The sequence below is a fragment of the Borostomias antarcticus genome, assembly GCF_949987555.1.
Source record: "Borostomias antarcticus genome assembly, contig: scaffold_69, whole genome shotgun sequence".
Taxonomy (NCBI): Eukaryota; Metazoa; Chordata; class Actinopteri; order Stomiiformes; family Stomiidae; genus Borostomias; species Borostomias antarcticus.
Window position 1 is genome coordinate 309120 of NW_028176120.1, and position 15460 is coordinate 324579.

Here is a 15460-nt window from a genome sequence, read left to right on the forward strand (position 1 = left end):
ACTATCACCCCCCCTGGTCCTGCACTATCACCCCCCCTGGTCCTGCACTATCCCCCCCCCTGGTCCTGCACTATCACCCCCCCTGGTCCTGCACTGTCCTGCACTATCACCCCCCCTGGTCCTGCACTGTCCCCCCCCCTGGTCCTGCACTGTCCTGCACTATCCCCCCCCCTGGTCCTGCACTATCACCCCCCCTGGTCCTGCACTATCACCCCCCCTGGTCCTGCACTATCACCCCCCCTGGTCCTGCACCGTCCTGCACTATCCCCCCCCCTGGTCCTGCACCGTCCTGCACTATCACCCCCCCTGGTCCTGCACTGTCACCCCCCCTGGTCCTGCACTGTCACCCCCCCTGGTCCTGCACCGTCCTGCACTATCACCCCCCCTGGTCCTGCACCGTCCTGCTGCTGTCTGGACCTTCACACCGCCGACCGTCTGACTCACTAATGGTCGCCTCCTCACACGCGTTTATCAACTAACAGGGTTGTGTTTGTTTAAAGCTCTCTTAAAGGACCAAGATCTGGGTCTGGATTCACAGTCTTTCTTTCTCACATGTTCAGTGGTTCTGATCAGGTCCGGTGTGTAAAGACATGGGTCTGCAGAGCGTGGTTCTGATCAGGTCCGGTGTGTAAAGACATGGGTCTGCAGAGCGTGGTTCTGATCAGCTGGCCGGCGGACCGTGGTTCTGCTCAGAGACTCTGGAACCGGCCTCTCAGCTGTGACCTCACGCTCAGTCAGTTCACATATAAAAACAGAGGTCATATGAATGATATTTTCTACAACGGAGAGTTTGGATACTTGATTCTGAACAATTAGTATTAATGCGCCGTCAATCTCATTGATGAGGACATTGATAAGATCAAGCGCTGGCTATAATGCTTTGCGTAGCAACCACTCGCAGCAACCTTGCCTTTATCGTATCCTATTACAAAAACGCACTCATCAGTCCGACTCCAACGCTTCCACACTCCTACGAGCAAGAGTGCTCTGGAGAACTGTTTTAATAACTGCACCATAGCTGGAAATGTTCAAATAAACGTGAACCACCCGAATTATGCCTATATAGGTTTATGTGAATAAGGCCTATCCAAATAGGCTATAGCCTATGTTGCCTGGCAACCATTTAATTCAGAACTATAGCCTATCGTGGAAGATTATGTAAATACTAAAATGATAATTGCTTAATCAATTGCTTAATCATTCTTATAATTTTAGTATGAGTAGTACAGTAGTATTAGTATACATAATCTTCCGCGATAGGCTATAGTTCTGAATTAAATGGTTGCCAGGCAACATACAGTAGGCTATCTCGCCTATTTGGGTTGGCCTTGTTCACATAAGCCATAAGGCATAATTCGGGTGGTTCACGTTTATTTGAATATTTCCAGCCATGGTGCAGTTATTAAAAACAATTCTCCAGAGCACTCGTTTTTGCTGATAGGGGTGTGGAAGTGTTGGAGTCGGACTGATGAGTGCGTTTTTGTAATAGGATACGAAAAAGGCGAGGTTGCTGCGAGTGGTTTCTATGCAAAGCATTATAGCCAGCGCTTGATCTTATCAATGGCCTCGTCAATGAGATTGACGGCGCATTAATACTAACTGTTATGCGGTCGCAGCTGTGGTAAAATACTCTGTAACCCACGGCTGCGACCGCATAACAGTTAGTATTAATGCACCGTCAATCAGAATCAAGTATCCAAACTCCGTTGTAGAATCGTAAGTAAATGATAGAATGTTACTTCTGTTTGTTTTTTGTGAATATATATATAGAGTAACCGTTGTAGAAAAGCAATTGACCACTCGAGGCAGTGGGTTACAGGGGATTTTACAACAGCTACGGGGGTTTTAGGCAACGCCCCGTCTAACAACGCCCCGTAGCTGTTGTAAAATCCCCTGTAACCCACAGCCTCTTGTGGTCAATTGCTTAAATAAACACAGACAAGGTCCGTTTTCCTGTCTCTCACCCAAACCTCCAAACGCATTCATGATATCATAAACACAACGCATATTCATTCATTATATCATAAACACAACGCATATTAATTCATTATATCATTTCAGTCGAGATCACTTTTGTCAAATTTGAACATTTATATACAAGCGGCATAATACATGCATATGAATTTTTGGCGGTGTGCTCTGTCCGGGGGGCCCCCTGCCTTCCACCGGCGTGGAAAGCGCTCCACCGGCGTGGAGCGCGTTAGCAGGGGGAGCAATCTAGGTGTCCCCCCCCCTCTGGGCCAAGCCCTTGGCCCAGAGAGCCAGGAAGGGGGAACGGCATCTAGCCCCCTGCCTTCCACCGGCGTGGAGCGCGTTAGCAGGGGGAGGCAATCTAGGTGTCGCAGGAGGACTGCTGTACATTATAGTCCCCGGTCCCCACGGGTCGACGCTTCGTGGGTTCCGCGGGAGATACAGCCTAGTGTCTCTGCGTCCATGGCGCCCGCCACGGAAAGCCACAGAGACCAGCTAGCGGCTACTCTGGCATCCACCAGCCGACGCAGGTGGAATACCTGCAAACTACCCCCCAAAAGAACACACCAGCAACTCCGCGGCCCGCATGCGCAGAAGGGTTGACGGAGCGCTCTGACTGATGAGCCAGACAACATTTAATAGCACCAGCCACATGACCACCTGAATACGCAGTACCCCCCAAACCCAATGTCACAGTCCACTCATAGCTCTCTGGGCATCCAGAACGTGGAGCAGAACGTAGTGAAGTGAGACCATGCAGAGTCGTATTGTTTTAGTGTGGTCTTGGCTAGACCGGCCCTCATGTATCGGGAGGCGGATGACAGGAGGGGCATCAGGGCTTCATCAGTCCAGAACCGTCTGCCGAAAAAGAGGGCAGACCAGGCCGGACGGAGCCGCATCCGGGCATAAACTGCGGAACTTAAAGTAAATTAAACCGGGACAGCGAGTCAGCGATTTTATTGTCGAGGCCAGGGATGTGCACGGCGCGGAAAACGAAGTTCCCCTGCACGGACAGCCATGTGAGGCGGCGTAAGAATTTGTTGATGAACGGAACGTTCGAACGACCATTGTTGATTATTGTAACTGTGGCCTCGTTGTCGCAGAAGAATAAAATACGTTTTCTAGACCACTGAGGTCCCCACAATATTGTAGCGACTACGATGGGATACAGCTCCATGAGCGCCGTGGAGCTGGCTTGGTTAGTCTGTGAGGTCAGTTCGGTAGGCCAAGCGCTAGAAAACCAGTTAATACCGAATATACCCCCAAAACCCACCGAAGGCGCAGCATCAGTAAACAGCCGGAGGGACGCCGAAGAGTCATAGCCGTCGTTGTAGAAAAATGAAACGCCGTTCCACCCGTCGCACAACTGGGACCAAAACCGGAGGTCCAAACGACAGCCCTCGTCTAAGCAGACCGGGTCCTGCAACCGCACGACGGACCGGGCCAGCTCGAGCAGCCGGGAAACGAATGAGCGGCCCTGCGGGATGACGGGCATCGCGAAGTTCAGATGCCCGAGCAGTGAGAGCAATTTCCGCTTAGATTGATTGATGGGGACACAGCTAGCATTAGCCACACCGAACGGCTAACGCTAGCTGCGTGGAGGCACTCGCAATCATGGGTGCTAGCGAGTAGAGCAGTTCGGCCGGAACCCTCGGGCTGCAACAATTGAACGCGAGAATCATGAGCTAGTATTAGCAATCTAACATAATGAATCAAGAGCTAGTATTAGCAATCTAACAATGAATCATGAGCTAGTATTAGCAATCTAACATAATGAATCATGAGCTAGTATTAGAATCATGAGCTAGTATTAGCAATCTAACATAATGAATCATGAGCTAGTATTAGCAATCCAACATAATGAATCATGAGCTAGTATTAGCAATCTAACATAATGAATCATGAGCTAGTATTAGAATCATGAGCTAGTATTAGCAATCTAACATAATGAATCATGAGCTAGTATTAGCAATCTAACATAATGAATCATGAGCTAGTATTAGAATCATGAGCTAGTATTAGCAATCTAACATAATGAATCATGAGCTAGTATTAGCAATCCAACATAATGAATCATGAGCTAGTATTAGCAATCCAACATAATGAATAATGAGCTAGTATTAGCAATCCAACATAATGAATCAAGAGCTAGTATTAGCAATCTAACATAATGAATCATGAGCTAGTATTAGCAATCCCACATAATGAATCATGAGCTAGTATTAGCAATCTAACATTATTAATCATGAGCTAGTATTAGCAATCTAACATAATTTCAGACAAGATCACTTTTGTCAAATTTGAACATTTATTATACAAGCAGCATAATTATACAAGCGGCATAATACATGCATATGAATTTTTGGCGGTGTGCTCTGTCCGGGGGGCCCCCTGCCTTCCACCGGCGTGGAAAGCGCTCCACGCGCGTGGAGTGCGTTAGCAGGGGGAGGCAATCTGGTGTTCCCCCCCTCTGGGCCAAGCCCTTGGCCCAGAGAGCCATGAAGGGGGAACGGCATCCTGCCTCAATGACGATCAGAGTGGGCCGCGATCGGGAAGACGCTCGGAGGTAACTCAGCCCACTAAGACCGTCAAAGAGTGCCACAGGAGGACTGCTGTACATTATAGTCCCTGGTCCCCACGGGCCGACGCCCGTGGGTTCCGCGGGAGATACAGCCTCGTGTCTCTGCTTCCATGGCGCCGCCACGGAAAGCCACAGAGACAAGCTTGCGGCTACTCTGGCATCCACCGCTGGTGGAATACCTGCAAACCACCCCGGCCAGAGAGCAATGACGACAACAGATGACATCGACATACGCAGGAGGAGCAGGGGAGGAGGTGGGGCGAGCATGCAATTACGACAGCAGTAAAGCAAGCGCGAACAATGACATGTTTTGACAGCTTAAATACCTGCGCTCTAGTGAGCTGACCAATGCTATGACAGCTACAGTCAGCTGGTGCTGCGTCATGCGTGACAGATTAACCTCTGCTGACCCCCGGCTGTGACGTACGTGCCTTGGCTGAATTTGCGTCGGAGACTTCATTTCAGACAAGATCACTTTTGTCAAATTTGAACATTTATTATACAAGCAGCATAATTATACAAGCGGCATAATACATGCATATGAATTTTTGGCGGTGTGCTCTGTCCGGGGGGCCCCCTGCCTTCCACCGGCGTGGAAAGCGCTCCACGCGCGTGGAGCGCGTTAGCAGGGGGAGGCAATCTGGTGTTCCCCCCCTCTGGGCCAAGCCCTTGGCCCAGAGAGCCATGAAGGGGGAACGGCATCCTGCCTCAATGACGATCAGAGTGGGCCGCGATCGGGAAGACGCTCGGAGGTAACTCAGCCCACTAAGACCGTCAAAGAGTGCCACAGGAGGACTGCTGTACATTATAGTCCCTGGTCCCCAAGGGCCGACGCCCGTGGGTTCCGCGGGAGATACAGCCTCGTGTCTCTGCTTCCATGGCGCCGCCACGGAAAGCCACAGAGACAAGCTTGCGGCTACTCTGGCATCCACCGGCCGACGCTGGTGGAATACCTGCAAACTACCCCCCAACACACCAGCAACTCCGCGGCCCGCATGCGCAGAAGGGTTGACGGAGATCGCTCTGACTGAAGAGCCAGACAACATTTAATAGTGCACCAGCCACATGACCACCTGAAAACGCAGTACCCCCCCAACCCAATGTCACAGTCCACTCATAGCTCTCTGGGCATCCAGAATGTCCTGGACTCCAGGCCGTAGGTAGCGTTCATAAGCGGATGAGGACCATCGGCCCATGGACTTCAGGGTAGACACCGGGGCAATGGCGGCGGCGGTGGTAGCCGCTCCTATACGGAGGGAGTGTGCGGTGTACCGGTCCGGTGGGAGCCCGCACGCCTGGCAGAGGGTGCGGAGTCTGGCGGCAAACCAGGCTCCGGTCATGGGCTTTGCCTCTCTTGCTATGAAGAGGGGCTCCTCCTCACCGGCCTGGGGTCTGCTCGTCAGGTAGGAGCTCATAGAGGACAGAGGACAAAACAGGGTGTTATTGGCCGATAAATAAACGGTCACGCCGGCACCAGCTCTGTCCGCCTTTGAATGCTTCAGGTGCAGGACGAAATAGCGCGCGTGCAACGTGACATCTGCCCGAGTGAGGTCGTGCGCCGGGTCGAATGACGATGTGCGTGTAGAATATTCACCGACCCTCAGGAACCCATAGAAAGCCGTGAGAATGACTGTTTCCAACATTAAATCTGAGTGACTATCAAAACACCCCTGCCTCAACCGTGCGATTAACCTATGAACGAGTGAAGGAGTGAAGGGAAGACGTTTATCTTTGCCTTGGGGATGCTCTTTCGCGATGCCATGAAGAAGGAGCTGGATGGATGGGTTCCCCAGCAGAGAAACGGTGGAGGGGTCCAGGCATCGCATGTGAAATTGAACACCTGCAACAACACTCTTAACCGACTGAGGCCGCAGCCGCCTAGACTCGACACAATGAACTATAAATGCTGATATTATAGAAATATTCACAGGCATTACGTTTGCATTGAATGTGGAGCAGAACGTAGTGAAGTGAAACCATGCAGAGTCGTATTGTTTTAATGTGGTCTTGGCTAGACCGGCCCTCATGTATCGGGAGGCGGATGACAGGAGGGGCATCAGGGCTGCATTCAGTCCAGGACCGTCTGCCGAAAAGGAGGGCAGACCAGGCCGGACGGGGCCGCATCCGGGCATAAACTGCGGAATTTCTGTAAATTAAACCGGGACAGCGAGTCAGCGATTTGATTGTCGAGGCCGGGGATGTGCACGGCGCGGAAAACGAAGTTCCCCTGCACGGACAGCCATGTGAGGCGGCGCATGAATTTGTTAATGAACGGAACGTTCGAACGGCCATTGTTAATTATGGTTACTGTGGCCTCGTTGTCGCAAAAGAATAAAATTCGTTTCCTAGACCACTGAGGTCCCCACAATATTGTCGCGACTACTATGGGATACAGCTCCATGAGCGCCGTGGAGCTGGCTTGGTTAGTTTGTGAGGTCAGTTCGGCAGGCCAAGCGCTGGAAAACCAATTAATTCCGAATATCCCCCCAAAACCCACCGAAGGCGCAGCGTCAGTAAACAGCCGGAGGGATGCCGAAGAGTCATAGCCGTCGTTATAGAAAAATGAAACGCCGTTCCAACCGTCGCATAACTGGGACCAAAACCGGAGGTCCGAACGACAGCCCTCGTCTAAGCAGACCGGGTCCTGCAACCGCACGACGGACCGGGCCAGCTCGAGCAGCCGGGAAACGAATGAGCGGCCCTGCGGGATGACGCGCATCGCAAAGTTCAGATGCCCGAGCAGTGAGAGCAACTCCCGCTTAGTGAAAATAAAACGCTCGCGCGCCTCACGCATGACGCACCGAACCCGATCCAGCTTATCGAGGGGCAGAGATGCTTGCATTTTCACGCTATCCAGGAGGATGCCGAGAAACTCGAGCTGCGTGAGTGGGCCGATAGTCTTCTCGTCGGACAGAGGGACGCCCAGCTGGGAGAAAACGCCACGCAGGGCCGTGATGCAGTGGCCCGGATCGGCAGAGGGATAATCGACAATCAAAAAATCGTCCAGCAGGTGGACAACGAACGGTAGACGGCAGTTATTTAGTAGGATCCAGCACAACGCCCCAGCGAGCGAGTCGAAAATCTTGGGGATGCTCCGACAGCCAAAAGCCAGCCGAACCGAAAAATACATCAGGCCGCGCCACCGGACGCCGAACAAATGCCACTGCGACGGATGGAGGGGCATCACTTTGAACGCGTCCGTGATGTCTGCCTTAGACAGCCACGCACCTCGACCGGCCGCTGTAATCAGCTTGATCGCGTGATCGACCGACGCGTAGCAGAGGGAAAAAGAAGGCAGGGGTATTAGGCTGTTAATGCTGGGAACCACGTCGTCGTGGGGGGCAGAAAGGTCGATAATCAACCGCTTTTTACCCGAGTACTTACGAGTCGCAACGCCGATTGGACTAAAGCGCGCGATAGAAAACGGAGACGAGCTATACGGACCGATCATGAAGCCCTTCCTGACCTCCTTCTCCAGCAGCGCGTCCACCACCCCAGGCTCCTGAACAGCAGACAACAGATTGTTACATGTGTGGGAAACAACAGGCAGCCAGGCTAACCCCGCCATAAAACCATGCACCAGTCCAGACAGCAAATAACCGACAAAACAACGATTTGGATGCTTGGACAACGCCCTCCCCAGCTCGGGGACGTTGATGGGAGTGGAAGGTTTTATTCCCGTTTCGGCCGTTCGGAGCAGCCCGCCCGGGACGAGCCCGCCGCGGGCACACGGACTTCGGATGCCCGTCCCCGCAGTAACTGCAACAATGCATGTACCGACAATTAGGATATGAGCACACATTCTCATTAAAATTGTGGCACAACGGCGTTACTGCCGGGCGAGGCACTACCTGCGCCGACGCCTTCGACCCAGCAGCGGACGTGGGCACGGACCTGGGGCACATCGAGGGGGCATGCGAAAAAGATCCGCAAACAGCGCACGAGAGGGCCGGGCGGCTAGTGAAATGGCGGCTAACCAGCGCCAAGTCCAGCACGGACCAGTCCAGTCGCTGGTTGAAGCGCTGAAGGAACATCGCAGCTTTAGATGAGAACGAGCGATGGTACTCGTAAAACAGCGTACCCCCATAACACATGCACAAATCGGCCAACACAGATATATACGTGTCGAGCTCCGCCCGCCGATCAGGGTACACCTCGCACAAAATATCCCTGTAAACCCCGAAAGCGATGACGAACTCGGGGAACGTGAGGGACCGAGACAACCGGGGGTCACTGTCCTTTAGAGTCACGGACACGTCCCCGCAATCGACCACCCGCCCGTCGACAGTCTCGGAGATAAGAAGGATCCTCACTAAATTGATGTCGTTACCTGCGAGGATCTGGCTGCGCAGCGAGGGAGACACGGCGGCAGCCGGAGGGAAGAACGGGACACCCACGGCAACGGGAACAGCAGTCCCCAGCGATCTCAGGGGAAGGAAAAAACCCTGGTCGGCCACAGGACCGGCACTCGCCGAGGCAGCAGTCACGGGCAGCGGAAACACGAGCGGGGCAGCAACGGCAGCAGCAGGCAGCGCGGGACGAGCCGCCGGCAACGGGCGGGATTCCAGGGCCAGGATCCGAGAATCCATCGAAGTCAGCGAATGCTGGATAGCCAGTAAAGCTGACAGCACCGGATCGGCCGCGGGCCCAGCCGGGCCAGCGGGAACAGCGGTCGGCGGCACCGGTGCGGACCCTCTCGAAGGCGCAGGCGGAGAATCCGAGGACAACACGGGATAATCCTCCGGATCCCGGGAGTTCTTCCTCCTCTGAGTGGCCTTCCTGGGCACGGAGGCGGGGGCGGGGTCATCGACCGTGAACAAAAGCGCGAGCAGCTGCTCCCTGGAAGCACCCCCGGGAACGGAGACACCATTACGGAATAGTACCTCCAGCACAGTAGTCAGAGGCCAGCCCTCCACGCCGGGAAAGAGCGAGGGCCGGCCGGCTAGCCAACGGCTCCGGCGGACGCCTGCGGACGCGCCCCCGGACGGGCCCACGTCCGGGAAGGAATCAACGTCGGAATCAGGCCGACCACCGACCCCGCCGAACGAATCCCCGAAACCATGGACCGGAGAAGACATCGCGGGCAGACAGGTAAGGCAAGCAAAAAACACGGAAACACAGCCGAACAGCAAAGAACGAGCGAAGGGCATGAGCAGCAATAGCGAGCATGCAATGCACGAACAGCAGTAAAGCAAGTGCTAGCAATAGCGAGCATGCAATTACGACAGCAGTAAAGCAAGCGCGAACAATGACATGTTTTGACAGCTTAAATACCTGCGCTCTAGTGAGCTGACCAATGCTATGACAGCTACAGTCAGCTGGTGCTGCGTCATGCGTGACAGATTAACCTCTGCTGACCCCCGGCTGTGACGTACGTGCCTTGGCTGAATTTGCGTCGGAGACTTCATGAATCATGAGCTAGTATTAGCAATCTAACATAATGAATCATGAGCTAGTATCAGCAATCCAACATAATGAATCACGAGCTAGTATTAGCAATCCAACATAACGAATCATGAGCTAGTATTAGCAATCCAACATAATGAATCATGAGCTAGTATTAGCAATCTAACATAATGAATCATGAGCTAGTATTAGCAATCCAACATAATGACGCCCCGACGTGCAACACGGGAACCTTGACGAACGCCAGCTAGTTAGCAGCGAGCAGTAGAGCCTGCCATGCAGCCAGCGAATCCACGAACGAGCCGCGAGGGGAGGACTTAGATGAACCAAATACATAGAGAATCCACATAGCACGTCCACGCCCGAAACTGCAAACATTTCAATGGTGAACGCACCCGGCGCACATCGACAGTTGAGTAATGCGGCGGACGAGCACGGACAACCTCCGACATCAGCGGCTCATGAATGAAACCCAGTGACCGGCGCGTAGCAATGCTTAAACGGACTCCAACGCAAGCTATGCGAGCAACTGAACCATACGCAAGTATGGCACGACGGTGCTACAGAGGGACGGGCACCTCGGCCTCGGAAGCCGGCGCTCCACGACGCCACTAAACGGACCCCCAAACCACGGACCGGAGAGACGACGCGGGCAGAGAGGAACGCAAGAGCAGAGAACGCGGAAGCAGCGAGGACACCGCGGGCAGCAGGCAGCAAACGCACCAAAATCACAATGTGAGCACGGAACGTGAGCAAGACGCGGAGCAGCGAGCGCGCAGACACGAGCAATAGCAGTAATAGCAGGAATGGCAGTAATAGCAGGAATGGCAGCGGACGCCAGAGCAGAGAACGCGGAAGCAGCGAGCATGCAATGCACGACCAGCAGTAAAGGCAAGCGCGAACAATGACATGTTTTGACAGCTTAAATACATGCGCTCTAGTGAGCTGACCAATGCTATGACAGCTACAGTCAGCTGGTGCTGCGTCATGCGTGACTGATTAACCTCTGCTGACCCCCCGGCCGTGACGTACGTGCCTCGGCTGAATTTGCGTCGGAGACTTCATAAACACAACGCATATTCATTCATTATATCATAAACACAACGCTCAAACACCTTTTCACCAAACAAAGCCAAACTGGAAAAGCCCATTCTGCTTACGTATTCAACGACCACAGACGCCGACGCCATGCATCATGGGTGGGGGGTGGAGGGGGCGACAGGTTCGCCATGCGCTTGTTTTCTCTTGAAAATCGGCCTGGCGCGTCCGGGCGGTGGCGCTGGCGCCGGTGTTAAGCACCATTTAACAGGGTAAAGAGTTCGCAGCGCAATGGGAATCAGAGCTGTCGTTATTGCTGAAATGCACAGATATGCATCGGGGAGAGCAAAAAGCACATCTTGTGTGTGTGTGTGTGTGTGTGTGTGTGTGTGTGTGTGTGTGTGTGTGTGTGTGAGGGGGGGGGTCATATTGAACATAGCCTGACTGGCGTGAGATCCAGAGACAGCAGAGAGTTGCAATAATGTGTATGTGTCGTCTCAGAGTGATGCTACATGATCATAGAGATGAGATAGTGTGTGTGTGTCGTGTCTTGAGTGATCAGAGGGATGAGACAGTGTGTGTGTGTGTGTGTGTGTGTGTGTTGTGTCTTGAGTGATCAGAGGGATGAGACTGTGTGTGTGTGTGTGTGTGTGTCGTGTCTTGAGTGATCAGAGGGATGAGACAGTGTGTGTGTGTGTGTGTGTGTGTGTGTTGTGTCTTGAGTGATCAGAGGGATGAGACTGTGTGTGTGTGTGTGTGTGTGTCGTGTCTTGAGTGATCAGAGGGATGAGACTGTGTGTGTGTGTGTGTGTGTGTGTGTGTGTTGTGTCTTGAGTGATCAGAGGGATGAGACAGTGTGTGTGTGTGTGTGTGTGTGTGTGTTGTCTGACTGATCAGAAGGATGAGCTAGCCCTGTACTGTGTGTGTGTGTGTGTGTGTGTGTGTGTGTTGTCTGACTGATCAGAAGGATGAGCTAGCACTGTACTGTGTGTGTGTGTGTGTGTGTGTGTGTGTGTGTGTTGTCTGACGGATCAGAAGGATGAGCTAGCCCTGTACTGTGTGTGTGTGTGTGTGTGTGTGTGTGTTGTCTGAGTGATCAGAAGGATGAGCTAGCCCTGTACTGTGTGTGTGTGTGTGTGTGTGTGTGTGTGTGTGTGTGTGTGTGTTGTCTGAGTGATCAGAAGGATGAGCTAGCCCTGTACTGTGTGCGGTCTCTGAGTGAGGCTTCTGCTACAGTATCACACTTCCCAGAGAAAGAGACCTGCCCAGCTCAACGCCACCAGCCATGCTCACCAATCCCAGCTCTGCCTGCCACACCGTCACCAGCTCTACCCGCCAACAAGAGCTCTGCCCGCCAACACCAGCTCTACCCGCCAACAAGAGCTCTGCCCACACCGTCACCAGCTCTACCCGCCAACACCAGCTCTGCCTGCCAACACCAGCTCTGCCCGCCAACACCAGCTCTGCCCGCCAACACCAGCTCTGCCCACACCATCACCAGCTCTACCCGCCAACACCAGCTCTGCCCGCCAACACCAGCTCTGCCCGCCAACACCAGCTCTGCCTGTCAACACCAGCTCTGCCCGTCAACACCAGCTCTGCCTGTCAACACCAGCTCTGCCCGCCAACACCAGCTCTGCCCGTCAACAAGAGCTCTACCCGCCAACAAGAGCTCTGCCCGCCAACACCAGCTCTGCCTGCCAACACCAGCTCTGCCCGTCAACACCAGCTCTACCCGCCAACACCAGCTCTGCCCACACCGTCACCAGCTCTGCCCGCCAACACCAGCTCTGCCTGCCAACACCAGCTCTGCCTGCCAACACCAGCTCTGCCCGCCAACACCAGCTCTGCCCGTCAACACCAGCTCTGCCCGCCAACACCAGCTCTGCCCGTCAACACCAGCTCACTCCAGAGCCCCCTGGCTGGTCAGCTGAGCGAACTGCAGTGACAGCAGAGTAAGATGACAGGTCAGCAGCAGAGAAGCCTCGGGTTCCTCCTCATGGTTGTAGCACGGCTCAGCGCTTCAGAAAGACGCCATCTTGTTGGCATTAAATGCCATCCTGTCAGTACACCAGATTCAAGATTCCTTTTATTCGTCACATGTAATATGTTGTGTATAGTCACAGTGAAATGCTGCTGCCGGCTCCAAGATTATGCTACAGATAAACTAATACTCAACTCCAAATTACAAATGTACAATTTAGAAGAATTACAATTTTACAAATTTAACACAAAACCCAACACGAGGTGTCCCACTCATGGATGTATTAATAGAACTGGATAGGGTCACTCCATTCACTGACTGCTCGAAAGAGTGAAGCCCTATTGAACCGCGCCATCTTTGAAAAAAACGCGTCACTGATACCTTTGACATGCGCAGTCAAAGGTATCATTGACGCGTTCTTGTAGTTCATGAACAGATTGCGTTTATGGCTCTCCCCGCTCTGAGTTAGCAATGAAAAGCTTCTTGCTTATTAATCTACTTTCGTCAAATATATCCGTTGAAAAACATATTTTTTTATCCAGGCATCTTAGTTTTAACAGTATAATTGTGACTGAACATGTTTTGTTTGCTAGTAGGTGGTATTCATTTTGTTGACAACAACGCGATGTGCAGCCAGGTGAAATAGCTCCAGGGGACCTGGTCCCAGGCGAGTTGAACAGCTGTCCACCCAGAGACGGGATCTCTCGGTATGAAGTTCGCGGCTAACCCGCCAAGCTCGAAACAGAATGAATACCACCTATTAGCAAACAAAACATGTTCAGTCTCTCCGGTAGTGCTGATCTAGAGCCAGAGAGCCCTGGGGGTCGGCCTTACGCAGAGCCACATTAAAAAGAGGATTAGTCCTCCATGCTCTTTCCTTCTTTCTTTCCGTTCGGGCCGACGGCGCCCAGTAGCACAGCAGATGTACTGCGTAGACGTCGCTGTGGAGGGCCGTCACGGTAGCGGGCACGCCCCGCTCTGGGGCGGACATGGACCCGCCAGGCAGTAGCCGCCGCCCGGGACTGCATGGCCAGAGATGGACCTTCACATGTGGAGCGAACCCTCCCAAAGGCTGGCTCAGTGTCGATTGGCTGGCTGGCTGGCTGGCTGGCTGAGTGTCTGTTGATTGGCTGGTTGTCTGTCTGGCTGAGTGTCTGTTGATTGGCTGTCTGTCTGGCTGAGTGTCTGTTGATTGGCTGTCTGTCTGGCTGAGTGTCTGTTGATTGGCTGTCTGTCTGGCTAGGTGTCTGTTGATTGGCTGGCTGGCTGGCTGAGTGTCTGTTGATTGGCTGGCTGGCTGGCTGGCTGGCTGAGTGTCTGTTGATTGGCTGGCTGACTGGCTGAGTGTCTGTTGATTGGCTGGCTGGCTGGCTGGCTGAGTGTCTTTCTGTTTTCTTCTCTCTAGGGGGTTCGTATCTCACATCCCCCTGTCCCACTGACCTCTGCCCTCTAGTGGATTCGCAGGGTCTATATACTGTATGGTTGGCCGAATATATGGTCTTAACTCCTCTCCTCTCTCTCTCATCTGGAACCAGAATCAGAACTCTGCTCTCTGACACTCTGAGCGTATTCTAAGAAAATGTTGTGTTTTTAAGTATTTTATACTTAAAGGACAATGCTCGTTTTTGACAACCTGGACCTTATTTACAACATATTATAAGGCGTTTGACTCACCAAGAACACTTTGGTGTAGCTCGGAGGCATGTAGAAGAAATGTTAAATCCAGCGCGAGCCAGTATATCCATGTAATGGCGGTGGTAGGGGCATCGAGAATGCAGTTTCTAAAAATCTATTTTCTGCCGCAAAACAGTTGTTTTCATCAATCTGTCTTTATGAATCGCTAGTTGTGCTTACATAGAACGTAGGCCTGTTGTGGTTTTTCTTTTTTAAATTTCTTCTACATGCCTCCGAACTACACCAAAGTGATCTCGGTGAGTCAAATGTCTTATAATATGTCGTAAATAAGGTCCAGGTTGTCAAAAACAAGCATTGTCCTTTAAAGTGTTTTAGGTGTTTTAAAACTGGATCTGGCTCTGGATGCTTTTCCCAACTGGAGATATTTTAAGGATTCACTGATACATCGGCCTACTCCTTTTGTTGGGCTTAAACCTGTTGGGCTGAAGCCACCAGGCCAGCCCCAGGCAATTAGCCCCAGGCTACCAGCTTGCCACCACCAGGCTACCAGCCACCACCAGGCCAACTCCTGGCTACTAGCTACAGCCACCACCACCAGGCTAGCCCCAGGCTACCAGCTACAGCTACTGTACCAGCCACCACCACCAGGCTACCAGCTACAGCTACTGTACCAGCCACCACCACCAGGCTAGCCCCAGGCTACCAGCTACAGCTACTGTACCAGCCACCACCACCAGGCTACCAGCTACAGCCACCAGCCACCACCACCAGGCTAGCCCCAGGCTACCAGCTACTGTACCAGCCACCACCACCAGGCTAGCCCCAGGCTACCAGCTACAGCTACT

At 52.9% G+C, this 15460-nt stretch overlaps 1 protein-coding gene across 1 annotated transcript in view; it reads left to right on the top strand.

Annotated features, from left to right (window-relative positions):
* arhgap9 (Rho GTPase activating protein 9) overlaps positions 1 to 15460 on the top strand; it is a gene marked incomplete at its 5' end in the record, with an annotated part of 57420 nt that overhangs the window by 10134 nt on the left and 31826 nt on the right.